Below are 20,239 nucleotides of genomic sequence, written 5' to 3' on the forward strand. Positions count from 1 at the left end.
TATTGCCACTTTAAGAAATCCATAAATAAGCATACAAGTATGTTTAAGTATACATGACTGTTGGGAGTGTGGTGCCATACCTTTAGCTCCCAGGTGCAACAGAGCTGACATACTAAAAATGAAGTTGCAGCAGACGTCTTGACCACCCTCTGGCTGTTTTCTAGACCAGTGGTTCCCAAACTGTGCCCCTCCCCTCCCCCCAAAATAAAGGAACTCAGTCCGGCTTTAAACTTACTCTTTAAAGTTGTAATAGTAGAATGCACAAGGTGCAATTTCAAAATGGAGTAGTGCATCATCAGTTCCTCTTATCATGTTAGTCATTACATACCTTAGAGAGCTATTTATAACTTGTCAGAAGTGTCCAGATGAACTAGCCCATGTCAGCTAAAACAAAAAAAAAAAAAGTTTTTTTTTTGCCCATAGATATCGTTGTAATTTCAAAGTCATTCAAATATCACATAAATACACATTAGACATGGCAAACTCTATAGAATTGCAAGAAAATGAGCTTTAAAATTGCAAAATGTTATTTGCACCCCATGACTAAATGTGTAGAATTGCAGGAAATAAGCTTTAAACCTGCAAAATTCTCTCCAACAACAAGAAGGGTGTGAACAGTTTGTGTCATGAACAGTGCTTGTGTCCATAGAAATAGACATGGTGTGTGTGCACGCCTGCGGGAGTGGGATGTTCCCCAATGCTGGAAGGGGGGCCCCAAGTGAAAAAGTTTGGGAACCCCCTGCTCTAGTCAACAGTAGCACTAGAAGGTGTCCCAGTCGCCGGAAGGTGACCCGGGCGCCGGAATGTCTCAGGCACTGTTTGTGGCCACGTCACCTCCCTCAGAACCAGTACAGATCTCCAGGTTCTTACAGTGGGGCATCAGCATAATCTATAGAGAGGGCAGAACAATACAGGAGATGGAATTAGATTTAGTATGGAGTCAAAGTCCCAATTTAAAATCTTTGTACAATAAAAAAATTCAAAAGGTCAACAAAAGTATGACACAGGAGTTTGAGGAAGGTGGAGCGATACAAATGCGCTGAGTTGTGTAAGGCATAAGATGAGTTGGTGACTCACTGGTCCAAACTTGGCGTCCTCCGCCTCTTTGGTGTACTGGTCCAGGCCGATGAAGTAGAAGCCTGACTACCTGGTCAAACGTGTTCTCTCTACACACACTGACCTGTCTTCTGAGAACAACTGGAGTGAGAGAGAAGGAAATAAGATAGTCAGGAAATGTCACAGACAGAGTTCAATTGTTTTAACATCTTCATGTTGCAGTCCATTTTAAGACTGCTGTGGCTGTATAAAAAGAGGCAACTATGGATAATCATTTAGCCAAATAAGTTAACACACGCAATATGAGACTGGACTGAGTCGAGCTGTAGGGCAATTCCACGGTCACAGAGTGATGCTGAGAAAGTGATACTTTAGAATGTATGTCAAACAAAAACCAATGACTTCAAAGTGAAAGAAACGATACAACTATATGCACAAGGACTACTTTTAACAATTTGCAATCATTGGTTTGTTTGACATACATTTTAAAGTAAAAACTCTTGAGTATCAGCATCAATTTGTTACAGTGGAATTGCCCTGTACCAATAGCCACTTGTCAATCAGCATGGCTCAGTATTGAACAGCCTTCTGTCATCTAATGCCCAACCCATCTTACCTACTGTCACACTCACACCACCCCTCCAGTGTTCGACCTCGCCGGTTTACTTACCACAGGTCCTGGGAACCATCATTACGCGGACCTGCGCTTCATCATTAAGCACACCTGGACTCCATTACCTCACTCATTACCTCCCCCTTATCTGGCACTCACTTAGGTTCCTTCCCCAGGCAGTATTGTTTCTGTTGTTTATGTCTATACTCAACCACCAGTCGAGCCAGCACACCAGCCCATTCAGCAACCTGCTCAGGTCAGCGATGCCTGTTTGTCCCTCCCGGATAAATATGACGGCACCCTATTTAAATGCCGTGGCTTCCAACTACAGTGCTCCCTCTACTTTGTGCAGCAGAGAAAGAGCTGGATTCGTATGAGGGGTTCATGGCTCGGTTCAGAGGTATCTTCGATCACTCACCGGAGAGCAGAGAGGGGGGTGAGTGCCTTCTCCAACTATGGCAGGAGGACCAGACGGCTGCCGAGTACGCGCTCACCTTCCCGGACAGTAACAGCGTCCAGCGTCCAGCGGATGGAATGAGTCGGCGCTTCGTACACTATTCAGAAGAGGACTGAGCAAGGAGGTTCAGATGGAATTGACCTGTCGAGACGACAAGCTCTCCTTGGATGCACTCCATTTGGATAACCTTCTTCAGGAGTATCGGCAGTCTCATCGCTTCTCTGCCTCCCTCAGTGAACACTTTGGATCAGAGCCTGAACCCATGGAAGTAGGGGTCACACGCCTGCCCGCGGCGGAGCGACAGAGACAGCTAGGGCTCTGTCTCTATTGTGATCAAGGAGGGCACCAGCTCCAGCGGTGTCCGGTACTTCCCAACTCGGGATCCACGAGAGCAGAGGGACGGTCACGTAATCTTCCATCTCCTGGAGTAGGGGTGAGTATCTCCTCCATCACTTTCTGCCAAACCCTTTTGGGTGTCGATTGCACTAGTTGACTGTCCCTAATGTACTGTTTCTACAGCATTAGTGGATTCCGGTGCCGCAGGGAACTTTATTGACCAGACCCTTGCCTTCTCTCTCAACATCACCTCATACCCGATCTCCTCTCCTTTCCCGGTTCAAGCCCTCAATAATCGGGCATTAGGTTCCGGGACCATCACACACATAACCAAACCCTTCTCCCTCACTGTGGAGTCCATCCATCAGGAGAACATCCCCTTCTTCATCACAAGTGCACCAGCTCTCATGTTCATCCTCGGCCTCCTTTGGCTTCAATGCCACAACCCCACCATCTCATGGTCGAGGATGAAAATCACAGATTTGGGTACCAAGGTTATGGCTAGTCCCAACCACCATAAAGTGGTTGGGACCAAGCTTTAACTTCCTGACTGATGTCTTGAGATGTTGCTTCAATTTATCCACATAATGTTCCTCCCTCATGATGCCATCTATTTTGTGAAGTGCACCAGTCCCTCATGCAGCAAAGCACCTCCACAACATGATGATGCCACCCCTGTGCTTCACGGTTGGGATGGTGTTCTTCGGCTTGCAAGCCTCCCCCTTTTTCCTCCAAACATAACAATGGTCATTATGGCCAAACAGTTCCATTTTTGTTTCATCAAACCAGAGGACATATATCCAAAAAGTACGATCTTTGTCCCAATGTGCAGTTGCAAACCATAGTCTGGCTTTTTTTATGGCGATTTTGGAGCAGTGGCTTCTTCCTTGCTGAGCGGCCTTTCAGGTTATGTCGATATAGGACTTGTTTTACTGTGGATATAGATAATTTTGTACCCGTTTCCTCCAGCATCTTCACAAGGTCCTTTGCGGTTGTTCTGGGATTGATTTGCACTTTTCGCACCAAAGTATGTTCATCTCTAGGAGACAGAATGTGTCTCCTTCCTGAGCGGTATGACAGCTGCGTGGTCCCATGATGTTTATACTTGCGTACTATTGTTTGTACAGATGAATGTGGTACTTTCAGGCGTTTGTAAATTACATCCACAGGTACACCTCCAATTGACTAAAACGATGTCAATTAGCCTACCAGAAGCTTCGAAAGCCATGACATCATTTTCTGGAATTTTCCAAGCTGTTTAAAGGCACAGTCAACTTAGTGTACGTGAACTTCTGACCCACTGGAATTGTGATACAGTGAATTATAAGTGAAATAATCTGTCTGTAAACAATTTTGGGAAAAATTACTTGTCATGCACAAAGTAGATGTCCTAACTGACTTGCCAAAACTCTAGTTTGTTAACAAAAAATGTGTGGAGTGGTTAAAAAAGAGTCTTAATGACTCCAACCTAAGTGTATGTAAACTTCCGACTTCAACTGTATAAACAAAACAAACACCAAACACAAACAACGCACCGACATGAAACAGAGTCAACAACACCCGAGGAAAGAACCAAGGAGAGTGACAGATATTGGGAAGATAATCAAGGAGGTGATGGAGTCCAGGTGAGTGTCATGAGGCGCTTGACGATGGTGACAGGTGTGCGGGATAAATCAACAGCCTGATGACCTAGAGGCCGGAGAGGGAGTATACGTGACAGTAGCCCCTCCCCGACGCAGGACGCCGACAAAGGGGACAAACCCGGGGATCAGGAGCGGACACTCCTGCGGAAGCGCGGGAAACAATCACGCTGACTGAGGCGCAGGAGCCTGGCGATCCGGCTGAGGCAAGAGAGCCTGTAGCGGCTCCTGGACCCAACGTCATTTACAGTGACACAAAAAACACTCCCTGATGCTTCCCTTAGGTGAGGCGTTATTCTGTAACGATGTACGCATAAAGGCGTTTCCACCACCATTTCTCGCATAATTAATTATACAGACACAAAAAGATCCCACCATATAAACAAATTATCTGTGGGCATTTATAAAATTGTACCGAAACGTCGTGTCTCCATCATAGCTGTTGTGATTTTTTTTATACCGTTTGACTTTACTCGCATAAAAACTGGATGGAAGGTGGTTAATGACTATCACATACTTTCAATATAGAACCATCTTTCTAACCAATAGACAGCAGCTGGTTATCATTCTCTCTAAGAGACAAATGTCCTATGCTCAAAACCTTCATACAGCATCAAAGAAATTAGAGGAACACTCAGTACCACTAATGATTAAGTTATTGGTGGATATGATGGTTACCTGCAGGAATCCCCAGAGTGCTGTGCATAGAGGAGAGCCAAGGTAACCTATTTGGAATGGAATGGACTCCTGTATCTGTCAGCTGAGCAGAGAATAACTTCACAAGCACATATTAGTGTCAGTGGACCTGGATGGAAAGAGGGATGGAGAGAGAGAAACGGTTTCAGGTGCCTCTCATTAATTTTACCTGCACAAAAAATGACAGTAAAAGTTATCAAATATTTATTTCAATCAGATTGTATCTCAAAGTATGAGGTTAGCGGTTTACAATATTGGCTATTATTTGGTTCAGAGCCTGACCCCTCTTGGCTCCTCCTCCTCAATCACTGACCTCAAGATTACCCTGTGCGGGTCTTCCCTGTCTGTTCTCACCCTACCTCTACCCACTCTTCTGCCACCCAGTCATGCTGGTCTTCCAAGTTTTCCTCCTCTGCCAAACCCCTCCTCGACTTAGGTACAATGCTCTTAGTAAAATGAAACCCCTTGGCTTTATGGTTAAACGTTAGAGAGTTGGCTTCCAAGGTAGCTCAAATAAAATAAAATAAAATGTATTGGTCACATACACGTGTTTAGCAGATGTTATTGCGGGTGTTGCGAAATGCTTCTAGCTCCGACAGTGCAGTAATATCTGACAAGTAATATCCAACAGTTTCACAACATATACCCAAAATACACGTAAATCTAAGTTAGGAATGGATTAAGAATATATATATACATATATGGTCAGAGCGGCATTGGACTAAGATACAGTGGCATAGTATAGAGTACAGTATATACATATGAGATGGGTGATGCAAAATATACACACAATTAAAGTTACTAAGATACTGTAGAATAGTATAGAGTACAGTTTATACATATGAGATGAGTAATGCAAGATATGGAGACATTATTAAAGTGGCTAGTGTTTCATTTCCTTAAAGTGGCCAGTGATTCCTAATCTATGTCTATAGGCAGCAGCCTCTGATGTGCTGGAGATGGCTGTTTAGCAGTCTAATGGCCTTGAGATTGAATCTGTTTTTCAGTCTCTCGGTCCCAGCTTTGATGCACCTCTATTGACCTTGCCTTCTGGATGATAGCGGGGTGAACAGGCAGTGGCTCGGGTGGTTGATGTCCTTGATGATTGTTTTGGCCTTCCTATGGCATTGGGTGCTGTAGGTGTCCAGGAGGGTGGGAAGTTTGCCCCTGGTGATGCGTTGGGCAGACTGCACCACCCTCTGGAGAGCTTTGCGGTTGAGGGCAGTGCAGTTACCATACCAGGCGGTGATACAGCCCGACAGGATGCTCTCAATTGTGCATCTGTAAAAGTTTGTGAGGGTTTTAGGTGTTAAGCCAAATTTCTTTAGCCTCCTGAGGTTGAAGAGGCGCTGTTACAGCTTCTTTACCACACTGTCTGTGTGGATGGACCATTTCAGTTTGTCAGTGATGTGTACGCCGAGGAACTTGAAGCTTTCCATCTTCTCCACTGCGGTCCCATCAATGTGGATAGGGGGGTTGCCCCCCTTGCGGTATCCTGAAGTCCACGATCATCTCCTTCGTTTTGTTGTCGTTGAGTGAGAAGTTATTTTCCTGGCACCACACACCCAGAGCCTTCACCTCCTCCCTGTAGGTTTTCTCATTGTTGTTGGGAATCAAGCCTACTACTATTGTGTTATCTGCAAACTTGATGATTGAGTTGGAGGCAAGCTTGGCCACACAGTCATGGGTGAAAAGGGAGTACAGGAGGTGGCTGAGCACGCACCATTGTGGGGACCCAGTGTTGAGGATCAGCGAAGAGGAGGTGTTGTTTCTTACCTTCACCACCTGTGGGCGACCTGTCAGGAAGTCCAGGACCCAGTTGCACAGGACGGGGTTCAGACCCAGGGCCTCAAGCTTGATGATGAGCTTGGAGGGTACTATGGTGTTGAATGCTAAGCTATAGTCAATGAACAGCATTCTTACATACACTACCTTTCAAAAGTTTGGGGTCACATTTCCTTGTTTTTGAAAGAAAAGCACATTTTTTGTCCATTAAAATAACATAAAATTAATCAGAAATACAGTGTAGACATTGTTACTCTGAAAAATGGTAACCCTGTTTTTAGTTTCCAGAAAATAACTGAAGCAGAGGTTCTAGCTGCCCTGTGTGCCATTGATACTAAGAAATCCTTAGGCGCTGACCATTTAGACCCGTACGTAAGTGTGCGGCACCTATCATTGCTGGTTCAGTGACACACATTTTTAATCTAACGTTAAGCACAGGAAATATCCCAAAGGTGTGGAAAGCAGCTTTTGTTCTGCCATTACATAAGGGAGGTGACAGTAGTGATTTGGATAACTATCGACCCAACTCTAGGCTCCCTTGTCTGGCAAAGATCCTAGAATCTATAGTCAACAAACAGTTACAATTTTTTCTTTCTGCTAACAGTATTCTTAGCACCAATCAATCTGGTTTTAGATCTAAACACAGTACCACATCGGCCACTATGCTTGTTGTAAATGATATTGCAAATGCCTTAGATGATAGAAAGCACTGTGCTGCGTTGTTTGTAGATTTGTCAAAAGCTTTTGACACTGTAGACCATGCTATCCTTTTGAGTAAGCTGTCATCAATAGGACTGGGCACTGATGCCTGCCGATGGTTTTATGACTATCTTAAAGATAGAACTCAGGCCGTCATGGTCGACAAGGTCAAGTCTGACCCCTTACAGTTACTTAAAGGGGTCCCCCAGGGTTCAATAATTGGCCTACTATTGTTCTCACTTTATATAAACAACATTGGTGATGATGTCAGATAATGTAAATTCCATTTATATGCAGATGACACAGTGATGTACTCTATTGCTCCAACAGCGGACCAAGCTTTAATGCAGTTGGAGTCTGATTTTAGGGTACTACAGGGGTCTCTTTTACAGCTTAAACTTGTTTTAAATGCTAAGAAAACAAATGTCATGTTTTTTTCTAGGTCTAAACTCTCAGTTAGAAACACTTTTGTAATCACTAGCTTGGATGGTACTCAAATCAAACAGGTCTCTGCATATAAATACTTAGGGGTATGGTTAGATGATAGGTTTTCTTTTAAAAAACATGTTACTGAATTGGGAAAAAAGCTCACATTCAAGATAGGGTTCCTTTACAGAAACAGGGCTTGTCTGTCCTCTGTAAATAGAAAACAAATTGTGCAGGCTACGTTTATGTCCGTTTTAGATTATGGTGATATTATCTAGATGCATGCATCGGCAAACACATTAAAACCACTGGATGCTATTTACCATTGTGCACTCAGGTTTATCACGGGTGATAGTTACAAAACTCATCACTGTATCCTACATCGACATGTGGGTTGGGCCTCTCTATCTGTGAGGCGAGAGCAACATGCTCTCTTGTTTATTTATTAAGCACTTCTTTTAAATCTACCTCCATATATATCATCATTAATTTCCACTAGATATACTAATTTTAAAACCAGATCACAGATGTGGATTACATTAGAGACTCCTGCGGTCTCCACAGAGTTGGGTAGGACTGCCTTCAGTTCCTTTGCACCTTATTTATGGAACAAACTGCAGATCCAACTTAAGTTAGATACTCTGGTGTTCCTTGCCCATTTCAAAAATGTTATGGAGGATCAATATGATGTTGTCTGTGATTGTTTCTGTTGAATTGTGTCTTTGTTGTATGTTTGAAATGTTCTTGTCTGTATGCCTAAAACTGTACATGTCAACATGTTTACACAGGGCACAGCCGTAAAAGAGATCCGGGTCTCAGTCTGTTTTCCCTGTTAAAATAAAGAGTTAAAAAAAAATGTTGTAAATGACTATTGTAGCTGGAAAAGGCAGATTTTTTATGGAATATCTACATTGGTGTCATGCTCTGACCTAGGAGAGCTGTGTTTTCTCTGTTTAGCTAGGCCAGGGTGTGATAGGTGGGTGGGCATTCTATATTTTGTGTTCTATGTTTTGGCCGGGTATGGTTTCCAATCAGAGGCAGGTGTCTATCGTTGTCTCTGATTGGAAGCCATACTTAGGCAGCCTGTTTTTCCTTTGTTTTTTGTGGGTAGTTGTTTTCAGTTTAGTTGTAAGTACCTGACGGAACTGTCGGCTGTCATTTTTGTTTAATTTGTAAAGTGTTCATTTCTTCATTAAACTCATGATGAACATATTTCATGCTGCACCTTGGTCAACTCACTTTGACGGTTGTGACAATTGGCACCATAGTACCCTCCAAACTCGTCATTAAGCTCAACCCCGCCCTGTGCAACTGGGTCCTGGACTTTCTGACGGGCCGACCCCAGGTGGTGAAGGTAGGAAACAACATCAGCACCCAGCTGAGGCCAATATCAAATCAAAATCAAATCAAATGTATTTATATAGCCCTTCTTACATCAGCTGATATATCAAAGTGCTGTACAGAAACCCAGCCTAAAACCCCAAACAGCAAGCAATGCAGGTGTAGCACGGTGGTTAGGAAAAGCTCCCTAGAAAGGCCAAAACCTAGGAAGAAACCTAGAGAGGAACCAGGCTCTGAGGGGTGTCCAGTCCTCTTCTGGCTGTGCCGGGTGGAGATTATAAGAGAACATGGCCAAGATGTTCAAATGTTCATAAATGACCAGAATGGTCAAATAATAGTAATCACAGTGAACAGGTCAGGGTTCCATAGCTGCAGGCAGAACAGTTGAAACTGCAGCAGCGGCCAGGTGGACTGGGGACAACAAGGAGTCATCATGCCAGGTAGTCATGAGGCATAGTCCTAGGGCTCAGGTCCTCCAAGAGAGAGAAAGAGAGAATTAGAGAGATATACTTAAATTCACACAGGACACCGGATAAGACAGGGGAAATACTCCAGATATAACAGACTGACCCTAGCCCCCCGACACATAAACTACTGCAGCATAAATACTGGAGACTGAGACAGGAGGGGTCAGGAGACACTGTGGCCCCATCCGATGATACCCCCGGACAGGGCCTAACAGGCAGGATATAACCCCACCCACTTTGCCAAAGCACAGCCCCCACACCACTAGACGGATATCTTCAACCACCAACTTATCATCCTGAGACAAGGACGAGTATAGCCCACAAAGACCTCCGCCACGGCACAACCCAAGGGGGGGGCACCAACCCAGACAGGAAGACCACGTCAGTGACTCAACCCACTCAAGTGACGCACCCCTCCTAGGGACGGCATGGAAGAGCACCAGTAAGCCAGTGACTCAGCCCCTGTAATAGGGTTAGAGGCAGAGAATCCCAGTGGAGAGAGGAGAACCGGCCAGGCAGAGACAGCAAGGGCGGTTCGTTGCTCCAGTGCCTTTCCGTTCACCTTCACACTCCTGGGCCAGACTACACTCAATCATAGGACCTACTGAAGAGATGAGTCTTCAATAAAGACTTAAAGGTTGAGACAGAGTCTGCGTCTCTCACATGGGTAGGCAGACCATTCCATAAAAATGGAGCTCTATAGAAGAAAGCCCTGCCTCCAGCTGTTTGCTTAGAAATTCTCGGGACAATTAGGAGGCATGCGTCTTGTAACCATAGCGTACGTGTAGGTATGTACGGCAGGACCAAATCAGAAAGATAGGTAGGAGCAAGCCCATGTAATGCTTTGTAGGTTAGCAGTAAAACCTTGAAATCAGCCATTGCCTTAACAGGAAGCCAGTGTAGGGAGGCTAGCACTGGAGTAATATGATCCAATTTTTTGGTTCTAGTCAGGATTCTAGCAGCCGTATTTAGCACTAACTGAAGTTTATTTAGTGCTTTATTGCAGTAGTCTAACCTAGAAGTAACAAAAGCATGGATACATTTTTCTGCATCATTTTTGGACAGAACATTTCAGATTTTTGCAATGTTACGTAAATGGAAAAGGTGCGTTCTCATCCCTCTCCTGTACTCCCTGTTCACCCTTAGACTGCATGGCCATGCACGCTTCCAACTCAATAATCAAGTTTGCAGACGACACTACAGTGGTAGGCCTGATTACCAACAACAACGAGACGGCCTACAGGGAGGAGGTGAGGGCCCTTGGAGTGTGGTGTCAGGAAAATAACCTCTCACTCAACGTCAACAAAATAAAGGAGATGATCGTGGAATACAGGAAACAGCAGAGGGAGCACCCACCTATCCACATCGACGGGACAGTAGTGGAGAAGGTGGAAAGTTTTAAGTTCCTCGGCGTACACATCACGGACAAACTGAAATGGTCCACCCACACAGACAGCGTGGTGAAGAAGGCGCAACAGCGCCTCTTCAACCTCAGGAGGCTGAAGAAATGTTGCTTGTCATCTAAAACACTCAAACTTTTACAGTATCACCACCTGGTACGGCAATTGCACCGCCCTCAACCGCAAGGCTCTCCAGAGGGTAGTGCGGTCTGCACAACGCATTATATCCCAGTCCACGTCCTCAAAACAATCTTGAAGAGTGGATTCCGATTGGTCAGACCAGCATTGAATAGTCCTTACCATGGGTGCTTCCTGTTTGAGTTTCTGCCTATGGTAGGAGCAAGATGGAATCGTGGTCCGATTTGCCGAATGGAGGGTGGAAGAGGCCCTTATATGCATTCTGGGAGGTAGTATAACAATGGTTGAGAGTTTTAGCAGCGTGAGTACAAAAATCTATATACACTGCTCAAAAAAATAAAGGGAACACTTAAACAACACAATTTAACTCCAAGTCAATTACACTTCTGTGAAATCAAACTGTCCACTTAGGAAGTAACACTGATTGACAATAAATTTCACATGCTGTTGTGCAAATGGAATAGACAACAGGTGGAAATTATAGGCAATTAGCAAGACACCCCCAATAAAGGAGTGGTTCTGCAGGTGGGGACCACAGACCACTTCTCAGTTCCTATGCTTCCTGGCTGATGTTTTGGTCACTATTGAATGCTGGCGGTGCTTTCACTCTAGTGGTAGCATGAGACGGAGTCTCCAACCCACACAAGTGGCTCAAGTAGTGCAGCTCATCCAGGATGGCACATCAATGCGAGCTGTGGCAAGAAGGTTTGCTGTGTCTGTCAGCGTAGTGTCCAGAGCATGGAGGCGCTACCAGGAGACAGGCCAGTACATCAGGAGACGTGGAGGAGGCCGTAGGAGGGCAACAACCCAGCAGCAGGACCGCAACCTCCGCCTTTGTGCAAGGAGGAGCAGGAGAAGCACTGCCAGAGCCCTGAAAAATGACCTCCAGCAGGCCACAAATGTGCATGTGTCTGCTCAAACGGTCAGAAACAGACTCCATGAGGGTGGTATGAGGGCCCGACGTCCACAGGTGGGGGTTGTGCTTACAGCCCAACACCGTGCAGGACGTTTGGCATTTGCCAGAGAACACCAAGATTGGCAAATTCGCCACTGGCGCCCTGTGCTCTTCACAGATGAAAGCAGGTTCACACTGAGCACGTGACAGACGTGACAGAGTCTGGAGACACCGTGGAGAATGTTCAGCTGCCTGCAACATCCTCCTGCATGACCGGTTTGGCGGTGGGTCAGTCATGGTGTGGGGTGGCATTTCTTTGGGGGGCCGCACAACCTTCCATGTGCTCGCCAGAGGTAGCCTGACTGCCATTAGGTACCGAGATGAGATCCTCAGACCCCTTGTGAGACCATATGCTGGTGCGGTTGGCCCTGGGTTCCTCCTAATGCAAGACAATGCTAGACCTCATGTGGCTGGAGTGTGTCAGCAGCTCCTGCAAGAGGAAGGCATTGATGCTATGGACTGGCCCGCCCATTCCCCAGACCTGAATCCAATTGAGCACATCTGGGACATCATGTCTCGCTCCATCCACCAACGCCACGTTGCACCACAGACTGTCCAGGAGTTGGCGGATGCTTTAGTTCAGGTCTGGGAGGAGATCCCTCAGGAGATCCCTCCGCCACCTCATCAGGAGCATGCCCAGGCATTGTAGGGAGGTCATACAGGCACGTGGAGGCCACACACACTACTGAGCCTCATTTTGACTTGTTTTAAGGACATTACATCAAAGTTGGATCAGCCTGTAGTGTGGTTTTCCACTTTAATTTTGAGTGTGACTCCAAATCCAGACCTCCATGGGTTGATAAATTGGATTTCTATTGATTATTTTTGTGTGTTTTTGTTGTCAGCACATTCAACTATGTAAAGAGAAAAGTATTTAATAAGATTATTTCTTTCATTCAGATCTAGGATGTTTTGTTTAAGTGTTCCCTTTATTTTTTGGAGCAGTATATGTTCATAGAATTTTGGGAGCCTTTTCCTCAAATGTACTTTGTTAAAATCCTCAGCTACAATAAATGCAGCCTCAGGATATGTTGTTTCCAGTTTGCATAAAGTCCAGTGAAGTTCTTTGAGGGCCGTCGTGGTATCGGCTTGAGGGGGGAAATAGACCGCTGTGGTTATTATTGATGACAATTCTCTCGGGAGATAGAACGGTCGGCATTTGATTGTGAGATATTCTAGGTCGGGTGAACAGAAGGACTTGAGTTCCTGTATGTTATCACAGTTACACCATAAGTCGTTAATCATAAAACATATACCTCCACCCCTCTGCTTCCCGGAGAGATGTTTGTTCATGTCGGCGAGATGTACTGAGAACCCTACTGGCTTTACAGGGTCAGACAGTATATCTCGAGAGAGCCATGTTTCCGTGAAGCAGAGTATGTTACAATCCCTGGTGTCTCTCTGAAAAGCAACTCTCGCCTTGAGCTCATCAACTTTATTATCAAGACATGGTACATTAGCGAGTAAAATACTCGGGAGCGGTGGGTGGTGTGCACGCTTCTTAAGTCGGACCAGAAGACCGCCCTGAGTACCTCTCCTCCGCCGCCGTTGTTTTGGGTCAGCCTCTGGAATAAGTTCAATTGCTCTGGGGACAGCAAACAAAGGATCTGCTCATAATCCTGGTCGTAATTCTGGAAGTTCTGGTGAGTTACCGCTGCTCTAATATCCAATAGTTCCTCCCGGCTGTATGTAATGACACAAAACAATTCCTGAGCTAATAACGTAAAAAATCGTACATAAACAAACAAAATACTGCAGTTTCCTAAGAGCTTGTCACGATGCTGCCATCTCCGTCGGCATGCCTCATCTTTAATAACAGAATACCTAATAACTACTTACTTCAACATTGAAATCATAATTGATCAGTTAGCTAGCTGGTTACCCAGCTTGTCTACTGAAGAACTATCAAACAAAAATATTATTGTCAGCCATCGTTCACCTTTCACCATCCCCTTTCATTTCTAAGGTAAAAAATCTGTCTAGAGAGCAGTCAAGCCATGACTGGTCCAAAAAACCTGACCAATTGCATTTCAATAGACTGCTACAGGCTATGTTGATTGGCTAGAATTTCCCGTTATAAAATTATAGTAAGCAGTTGCGAGAAATTGATTTTGAAGAGCAAGAAATTGATGTGACGGAGAAAAGACATCTGTGTAGACATTTTGTGAGAGTGCAGTAGGTCTTGACATGTAGTAAATATTTCTTCAGAAGAACAAAAATCTCTGCTCTCAAATTAATTTACTGTGTGCAGAAAATCCGGTCCTGTGCGCTCAAAGTCACACTGGCCTGCGCTCGCGGTACCCCTAGTCTGCTAGCTCAACTCAAGTGTTTTCTTGTGCTATGATGTTTCATATATATATATATATATATATATATATATATATTTTTATTTTTTATTTAACCTTTATTTAACTGGGCAAGACAGTTTAGAACAAATTCTTATTTGCAATGATGGGCTACATCGCTCGTGTAGGCTCGTGCGTGCCATCTTGCGCCTGTTCAACTTTTGAATCAGATTTGACACCATAGATGAAGACGCATCTCAGGTTTAGCTTGTGTAAATGGGATCTCACCTCGTTGTAGGTCGCCCTCTGATTCACCAATTTGGCACTCAGATCTGGGTAGATGCTGATCCTCTTCTCTACATAGGTCAGGGCCCCCGTTTCCACTGCGAGGTGAACAACCCAGATTCTCCTGCCCAAACACTTCATAGAAAAGATTGCTCATGAAGGAAGTTGGGTTGCCTGCTTCCACACCAGTCCTGTGATCCGCACATTGAATTTACGGGAATATAGAGGAAGATAAGTGTTACAGCAGAACATAGAAACGCGCCATTTTAACACTTTATATAGTATTCAGCTGAAACACAGACTGTGTTGACTACTGCCAGATTAATCACACATTCATAGCCTGCAGAGAGATTTAAGTCTCGCTGAAAGAATAACACACTTATAAAGAAGAGAACCTGATTATTACAATATTGCACATCAAACAAGAAACAAACTAACTAAATTGCACAACTGCCATCTAAACCCTGACTTTCTTGCCTTCTGTGATGCAAAGTCATCAATTACATCATCATAAGAAATCTTCCCAGCAATTGTATGGTTAATACTGATGACAGCAGGGCCACTAAGGCGTTCCTGTGACATGGTGGACCTCAGGTAGGATTTGATGAGCTTCAGCGTTGAAAAGCTCCTCACTGCTTCAGCTACAGTCACTAGAAGAGTAAGACACATTTCTGAGAGCAGTCCACAAATTTGGAATACATTTCTGAGAGCTCCCTTTCGTGTATAAATATCAGCCGCTCAAGCAGGGTCATGGTCTTCGATGACAAGTCAGGCAAGTTCTTCTGTCTCTGTGCAAGCTCTCTGCCATCCAAGTCAGAGTGTTCTTTATAGTGGAATGGCATACTAAGGGCCTCACAGTGTTCTGTCAACTCCTCATTTGAGAGACTTTGGAAGGTTGACAGAACTCCAAACTTCTCTCCCACATTTTCCAATGTGGAAAATCTTTCCTGAAGGGCTCAACAGCAACATTGAAAAATGTCACCTCCAGCTTCTTCAGGGCATCACTCAAAGGCTCATCAAATGATCTGTATGAAAGTGCCGCTTTGTGTACCTCAGACTTTTTTTAATTGTAGAACGGCCTCTGCATTCATACCCTCGCAAATATCCTTGGCTGACGTTTGTGCAGTCATAAAGCCTGTTGCCATGTAGTTGCTGAGACCTCTCTCTGTCTTTCTGAGAAGACAGACTGCAACATCTACATGCATACTGGGAGACTGCATCAGCTTGCTCACATGTTGGATCTGGCTCAAGATGTCATACTACACCACTGTACAGATGATGAAGCGGTATGATCCCACCTCCTCTGACAAGGACTGGGCCTCAATCTTTATCACAGGGTCTTTGGTTTGATCCCTCACCTCAGTCAGTGCCTCTCTCACCACTGCTGCCTGATACCTCAGTGGCTCGACACTTAACTTTACTCTCCCACCTTGTCTCAGTCCACATCTTCAAAGTGATGTCAACATGTTTTTTCAGGATGGCCCATCAGTGTGTGGAGGCTGAGAACAAGGTGTACAGTTTGTATAAGATGCCAAAGTAACCTGTGGCATCGACAGAACGTTTAGCAGCATCAGCCACAACCAGGTTCAATGTGTGAGCCCCACATGGCACATATAGAGCTCTTGGAATCATTTCCAGGAGTCTGGCTTGAACACCTTTGTTTTTGCCTCTCATGTTGGCCCCATTATCATAAGACTGTCCCTTGCAGTCCTCTAAATAATTTTTGAGAATCAGTGATGCCAAATGTTGGCCCGTAGACTCTTCTGCCTCCAATAACCCCATAAAATCTAGAACGATAGAGAAGAATTTTGCCAGCTTGATGTCACTCACCATTACTAAAATGACCTTGCTGCTCAACAAATCAATGAGTTCATTCTGTATTTGGTGGCCAAGGTAGCTGGTGATGTGATGTCAGTCCTTAGTTTGCTAAATTAATATTCTTCTTAAAAAAGAGTTTGCAGCAGAAGCAGAAGAGGCTGTTGTTTCAGGTGTAGACCTTACAGTGAAATGCTTACTTACAGGCTCTAACCAATAGTGCAAAAAAAGGTATTAGGTGAACAATAGGTAGGTAAAGAAATAAAACAACAGTAAAAAGACAGGCTATTTACAGTAGCGAGGCTATAAAAGTAGCGATGCTACATACAGACACCGGTTAGTAAGGCTGATTGAGGTATTATGTACATGTAGATATGGTTAAAGTGACTATGCAAATATGATGAACAAAGAGTAGCAGTAGCGTAAAAGAGGGGTTGGCGGGTGGGACACAATGCAAATAGTCTGGGTAGATATTTGATTATCTGTTCAGGAGTCTTATGGCTTGGGGATAAAAACTGTTGAGAAGCCTTTTTGTCCTAGACTTGGCACTCCGGTACCGCTTTCCTTGCGGTAGTAGAGAGAACAGTCTATGACTGGGGTGGCTAGGGTCTTTGACAATTTTTAGGGCCTTCCTCTGACACCGCCTGGTGTAGAGGTCCTGGATGGCAGGCAGCTTAGCCCTGGTGATGTACTGGGCTGTACGCACTACCCTCTGTAGTGCCTTGCGGTCAGAGGCCGAGCAGTTGCCGTATCAGGCAGTGATGCAACCAGTCAGGATGCTCTTGATGTTGCAGCTGTAGAACCTTTTGAGGATCTCCGGACACATGCCAAATCTTTTTAGTTTCCTGAGGGGGAATAGGCTTTGTCGTGCCCTATTCACGACTGTCTTAGTGTGTTTGGACCATTCTAGTTTGTTGTTGATGTGGACACCAAGGAACTTGAATCTCTCAACCTCCTCCACTACAGCCCCGTCGATGAGAATGGGGGTGTGCTCGGTCATCCTTTTCCTGTAGTCCACAATAATCCTCTTAGTCTTGGTTACGTTGAGGGATAGGTTGTTATTCTGGCACCACCCGGCCAGGTCTCTGACTTCCTCCCTATAGGCTGTCTCGTCGTTGTCGGTGATCAGGCCTACCAATGTTGTGTTGTCTGCAAACTTAATGATGGTGTTGGAGTCGTGCCTGGCCATGCAGTCATGGGTGAACAGGGAGTACAGGAGGGGACTGAGCACGTACCCCTGGGGAGCTCCAGTGTTGAGGATCAGCGTGGCAGATGTGTTGCTACCTACCCTCACCACCTGGGGGTGGCCCGTCAGGAAGTCCAGGATCCAGTTGCAGAGGGAGGTGTTTAGTCCCAGGATCCTTAGCTTAGTGATGAGCTTTGAGGGTACTATGGTGTTGAACGCTGAGCTGTAGTCAATGAATAGCATTCTCCCATAAGTGTTCCTTTTGTCCAGGTGGGAAAGGGCAGTGTGGAGTGCAATAGAGATTGCATCATCTGTGGATCTGTTTGGGCGGTATGCAAATTGGAGTGGGTCTAGGGTTTCTGGGATAATGGTGTTGATGTGAGCCATTACCAACCTTTCAAAGCACTTCATGGCTACGGACGTGAGTGCTACGGGTCTGTAGTCATTTAGGCAGGTTGCCTTTGTGTTCTTGGGCACAGGGACTATGGTGGTCTGCTTGAAACATGTTGGTATTACAGACTTAATCAGGGACATGTTGAAAATGTCAGTGAAGACACCTGTCAGTTGGTCAGCACATGCCCGGAGCACACGTCCTGGTAATCCGTCTGGCCCCACAGCCTTGTGTATGTTGACCTGTTTAAAGGTCTTACTTACTCATCGGCTATGGAGAGCGTGATCACACACTCGCCTGGAACAGCTGATGCTCTCATGCATGCCTCAGTGTTGCTTGCCTCGAAGCGAGCATAGAAGTGATTTAGTTCATCTGGTAGGCTCATGTCACTGGGCAGCTCGCGGCTTTGCTTCCCTTTGTAGTCTGTAATAGTTTGCAAGCCCTGCCACATTAGATGAGCGTCAGAGCCAGTGTAGTATGATTCAATCTTAGCCCTGTATTGACGCTTTGCCTGTTTGATGGTTCGTCGCAGGGCATAGCAGGATTTCTTGTAAGCTTCCGGGTTAGAGTCCCGCACCTTGAAAGCGGCAGCTCTACCCTTTAGCTCAGTGTGAATGTTGCCTGTAATCCATGGCTTCTGGTTGGGGTATGTACGTACAGTCACTGTTGGGAACGACGTCCTCGATGCACTTATTGATAAAGCCAGTGACTGATGTGGTGTACTCCTCAATGCCATCGGAAGAATCCCGGAACATGTTCGTCTGTGATAGCAAAACAGTCCTGTAGTTTAGCATCTGCTTCATCTGACCACTGTTTTATAGACCGAGTCACTGGTGCTTCCTGCTTGAATTTTTGCTTGTAAGCAGGAATCAGGAGGATAGAGTTGTGGTCTGATTTACCAAATGGAGGGCGAGGGAGAGCTTTGTACACGTCTCTGTGTGTGGAGTACAGGTGATCTAGAATTTATTTCCCTCTGGTTGCACATTTAACATGTTGATAGAAATTTGGCAGAACTGATTTAAGTTACCCTGCATTAAAGTCTCCGGCCACTAAGAGCGCCGCCTCTGGGTGAGTGGTTTCTTGTTTGCTTATTTCCTTATACAGCTGACTGAGTGCGGTCTTAGTGCCAGCATCTGTCTGTGGTGGTAAATAAACAGCCACGAAAAGTATAGCTGAAAAGTCTCTTGGCAAGTAGTGTGGCCTGCAATTTATCACAATATACTCTACTTCAGGTGAGCAAAATTCAGACTTCCTTAGATTTCGTGCACCAGCTGTTGTTTACAAATATGCACAGACCGCCGCCCACCCCCCTCGCCTTACCGGAGTGTGCTGTTCTATCTTGCCGGTGCAGCGTGTCTATCCCGCTAGCTGAATATCCATGTCGTCATTCAGCCACGATTCCGTGAAACATAGGATATTACAGTTTTTCATGTCTCGTTGGTAGGATATTCATGATCGTACCTCGTCTAGTTTATTGTCCAATGATTGCACGTTGGCGAGTAGTATTGATGGTAATGGCAGCTTTCCCACTCGCCTTTTTCGGGTCCTGACCAGGCATCCGGCTCTTTGTCCTCTGTACCTGCGTCGCTTCCTCTTGCAAATAACGTGGATGCCGGCCCTGCCGGGTGTTTGGAGAATGTCTTGTGCGTCTTGTTTGTTGAAGAAAACATCTTCGTCTAATCTGAGGTGAGTGATCGCTGTCCTGATATCAAGAAGCTCTTTTTTGCCGTACGATACGGTTGCAGAAACATTATGTACAAAATAAGTTACAAATATCGCGAAAAGAAACTACTTTTAGGGATTTTTCACCACTCACCAAGGTTTTCCTGAAATACTGGTGGTGGCAACTTCTTCCTCACTTGGTCCTCTGCAAACTAGTTGTGTCTGAATTCTGTCAGTTAGAACTGAAGGCCAGTCAGCAGGGTCTGTAGACAGTGGTTCATCCTCACCAGCAGGATGTGGTGGGAATGCTGCTACAGGTATTTCTAATGGAGAGCACATGGGCATTAGTTTACACATGTTATTCACAGCATTTATAGTGGTGGAACATCCCACATACATACCCAGTAATAATAAAATCATAATTGTTACCTACAATATGGAAACTTAAAACTTTACAAAAGGGAAATTATTTATTTTGTTTATGTTATGCAGGGATGCAGGGATGCACACATAAACACATGTGTGTGTACCCACACAAATGTGCGCATGCGCACAAACACACCTGAAGAATCCTGCTGGTGAGAAGTGGAAGGAAATGGGTCTTCA

At 45.1% G+C, this 20,239-nt stretch overlaps 1 long non-coding RNA gene across 1 annotated transcript; it reads right to left on the reverse strand.

The window, feature by feature from the left end:
• Positions 1-358: 358 nt before the first annotated feature.
• LOC106579047 (uncharacterized) lies at positions 359-5,396 on the reverse strand. The gene is made up of 3 exons (XR_001322567.2): positions 4,781-5,396; positions 1,078-1,197; positions 359-889 (listed from the first exon to the last, which is right to left on the reverse strand). It is a non-coding gene; the product is annotated as an uncharacterized lncRNA (long non-coding RNA).
• Positions 5,397-20,239: the final 14,843 nt, after the last annotated feature.

The sequence above is a fragment of the Salmo salar genome, chromosome ssa19 (genome assembly GCF_905237065.1).
Source record: "Salmo salar chromosome ssa19, Ssal_v3.1, whole genome shotgun sequence".
In the NCBI taxonomy this organism is placed as follows: domain Eukaryota; kingdom Metazoa; phylum Chordata; class Actinopteri; order Salmoniformes; family Salmonidae; genus Salmo; species Salmo salar.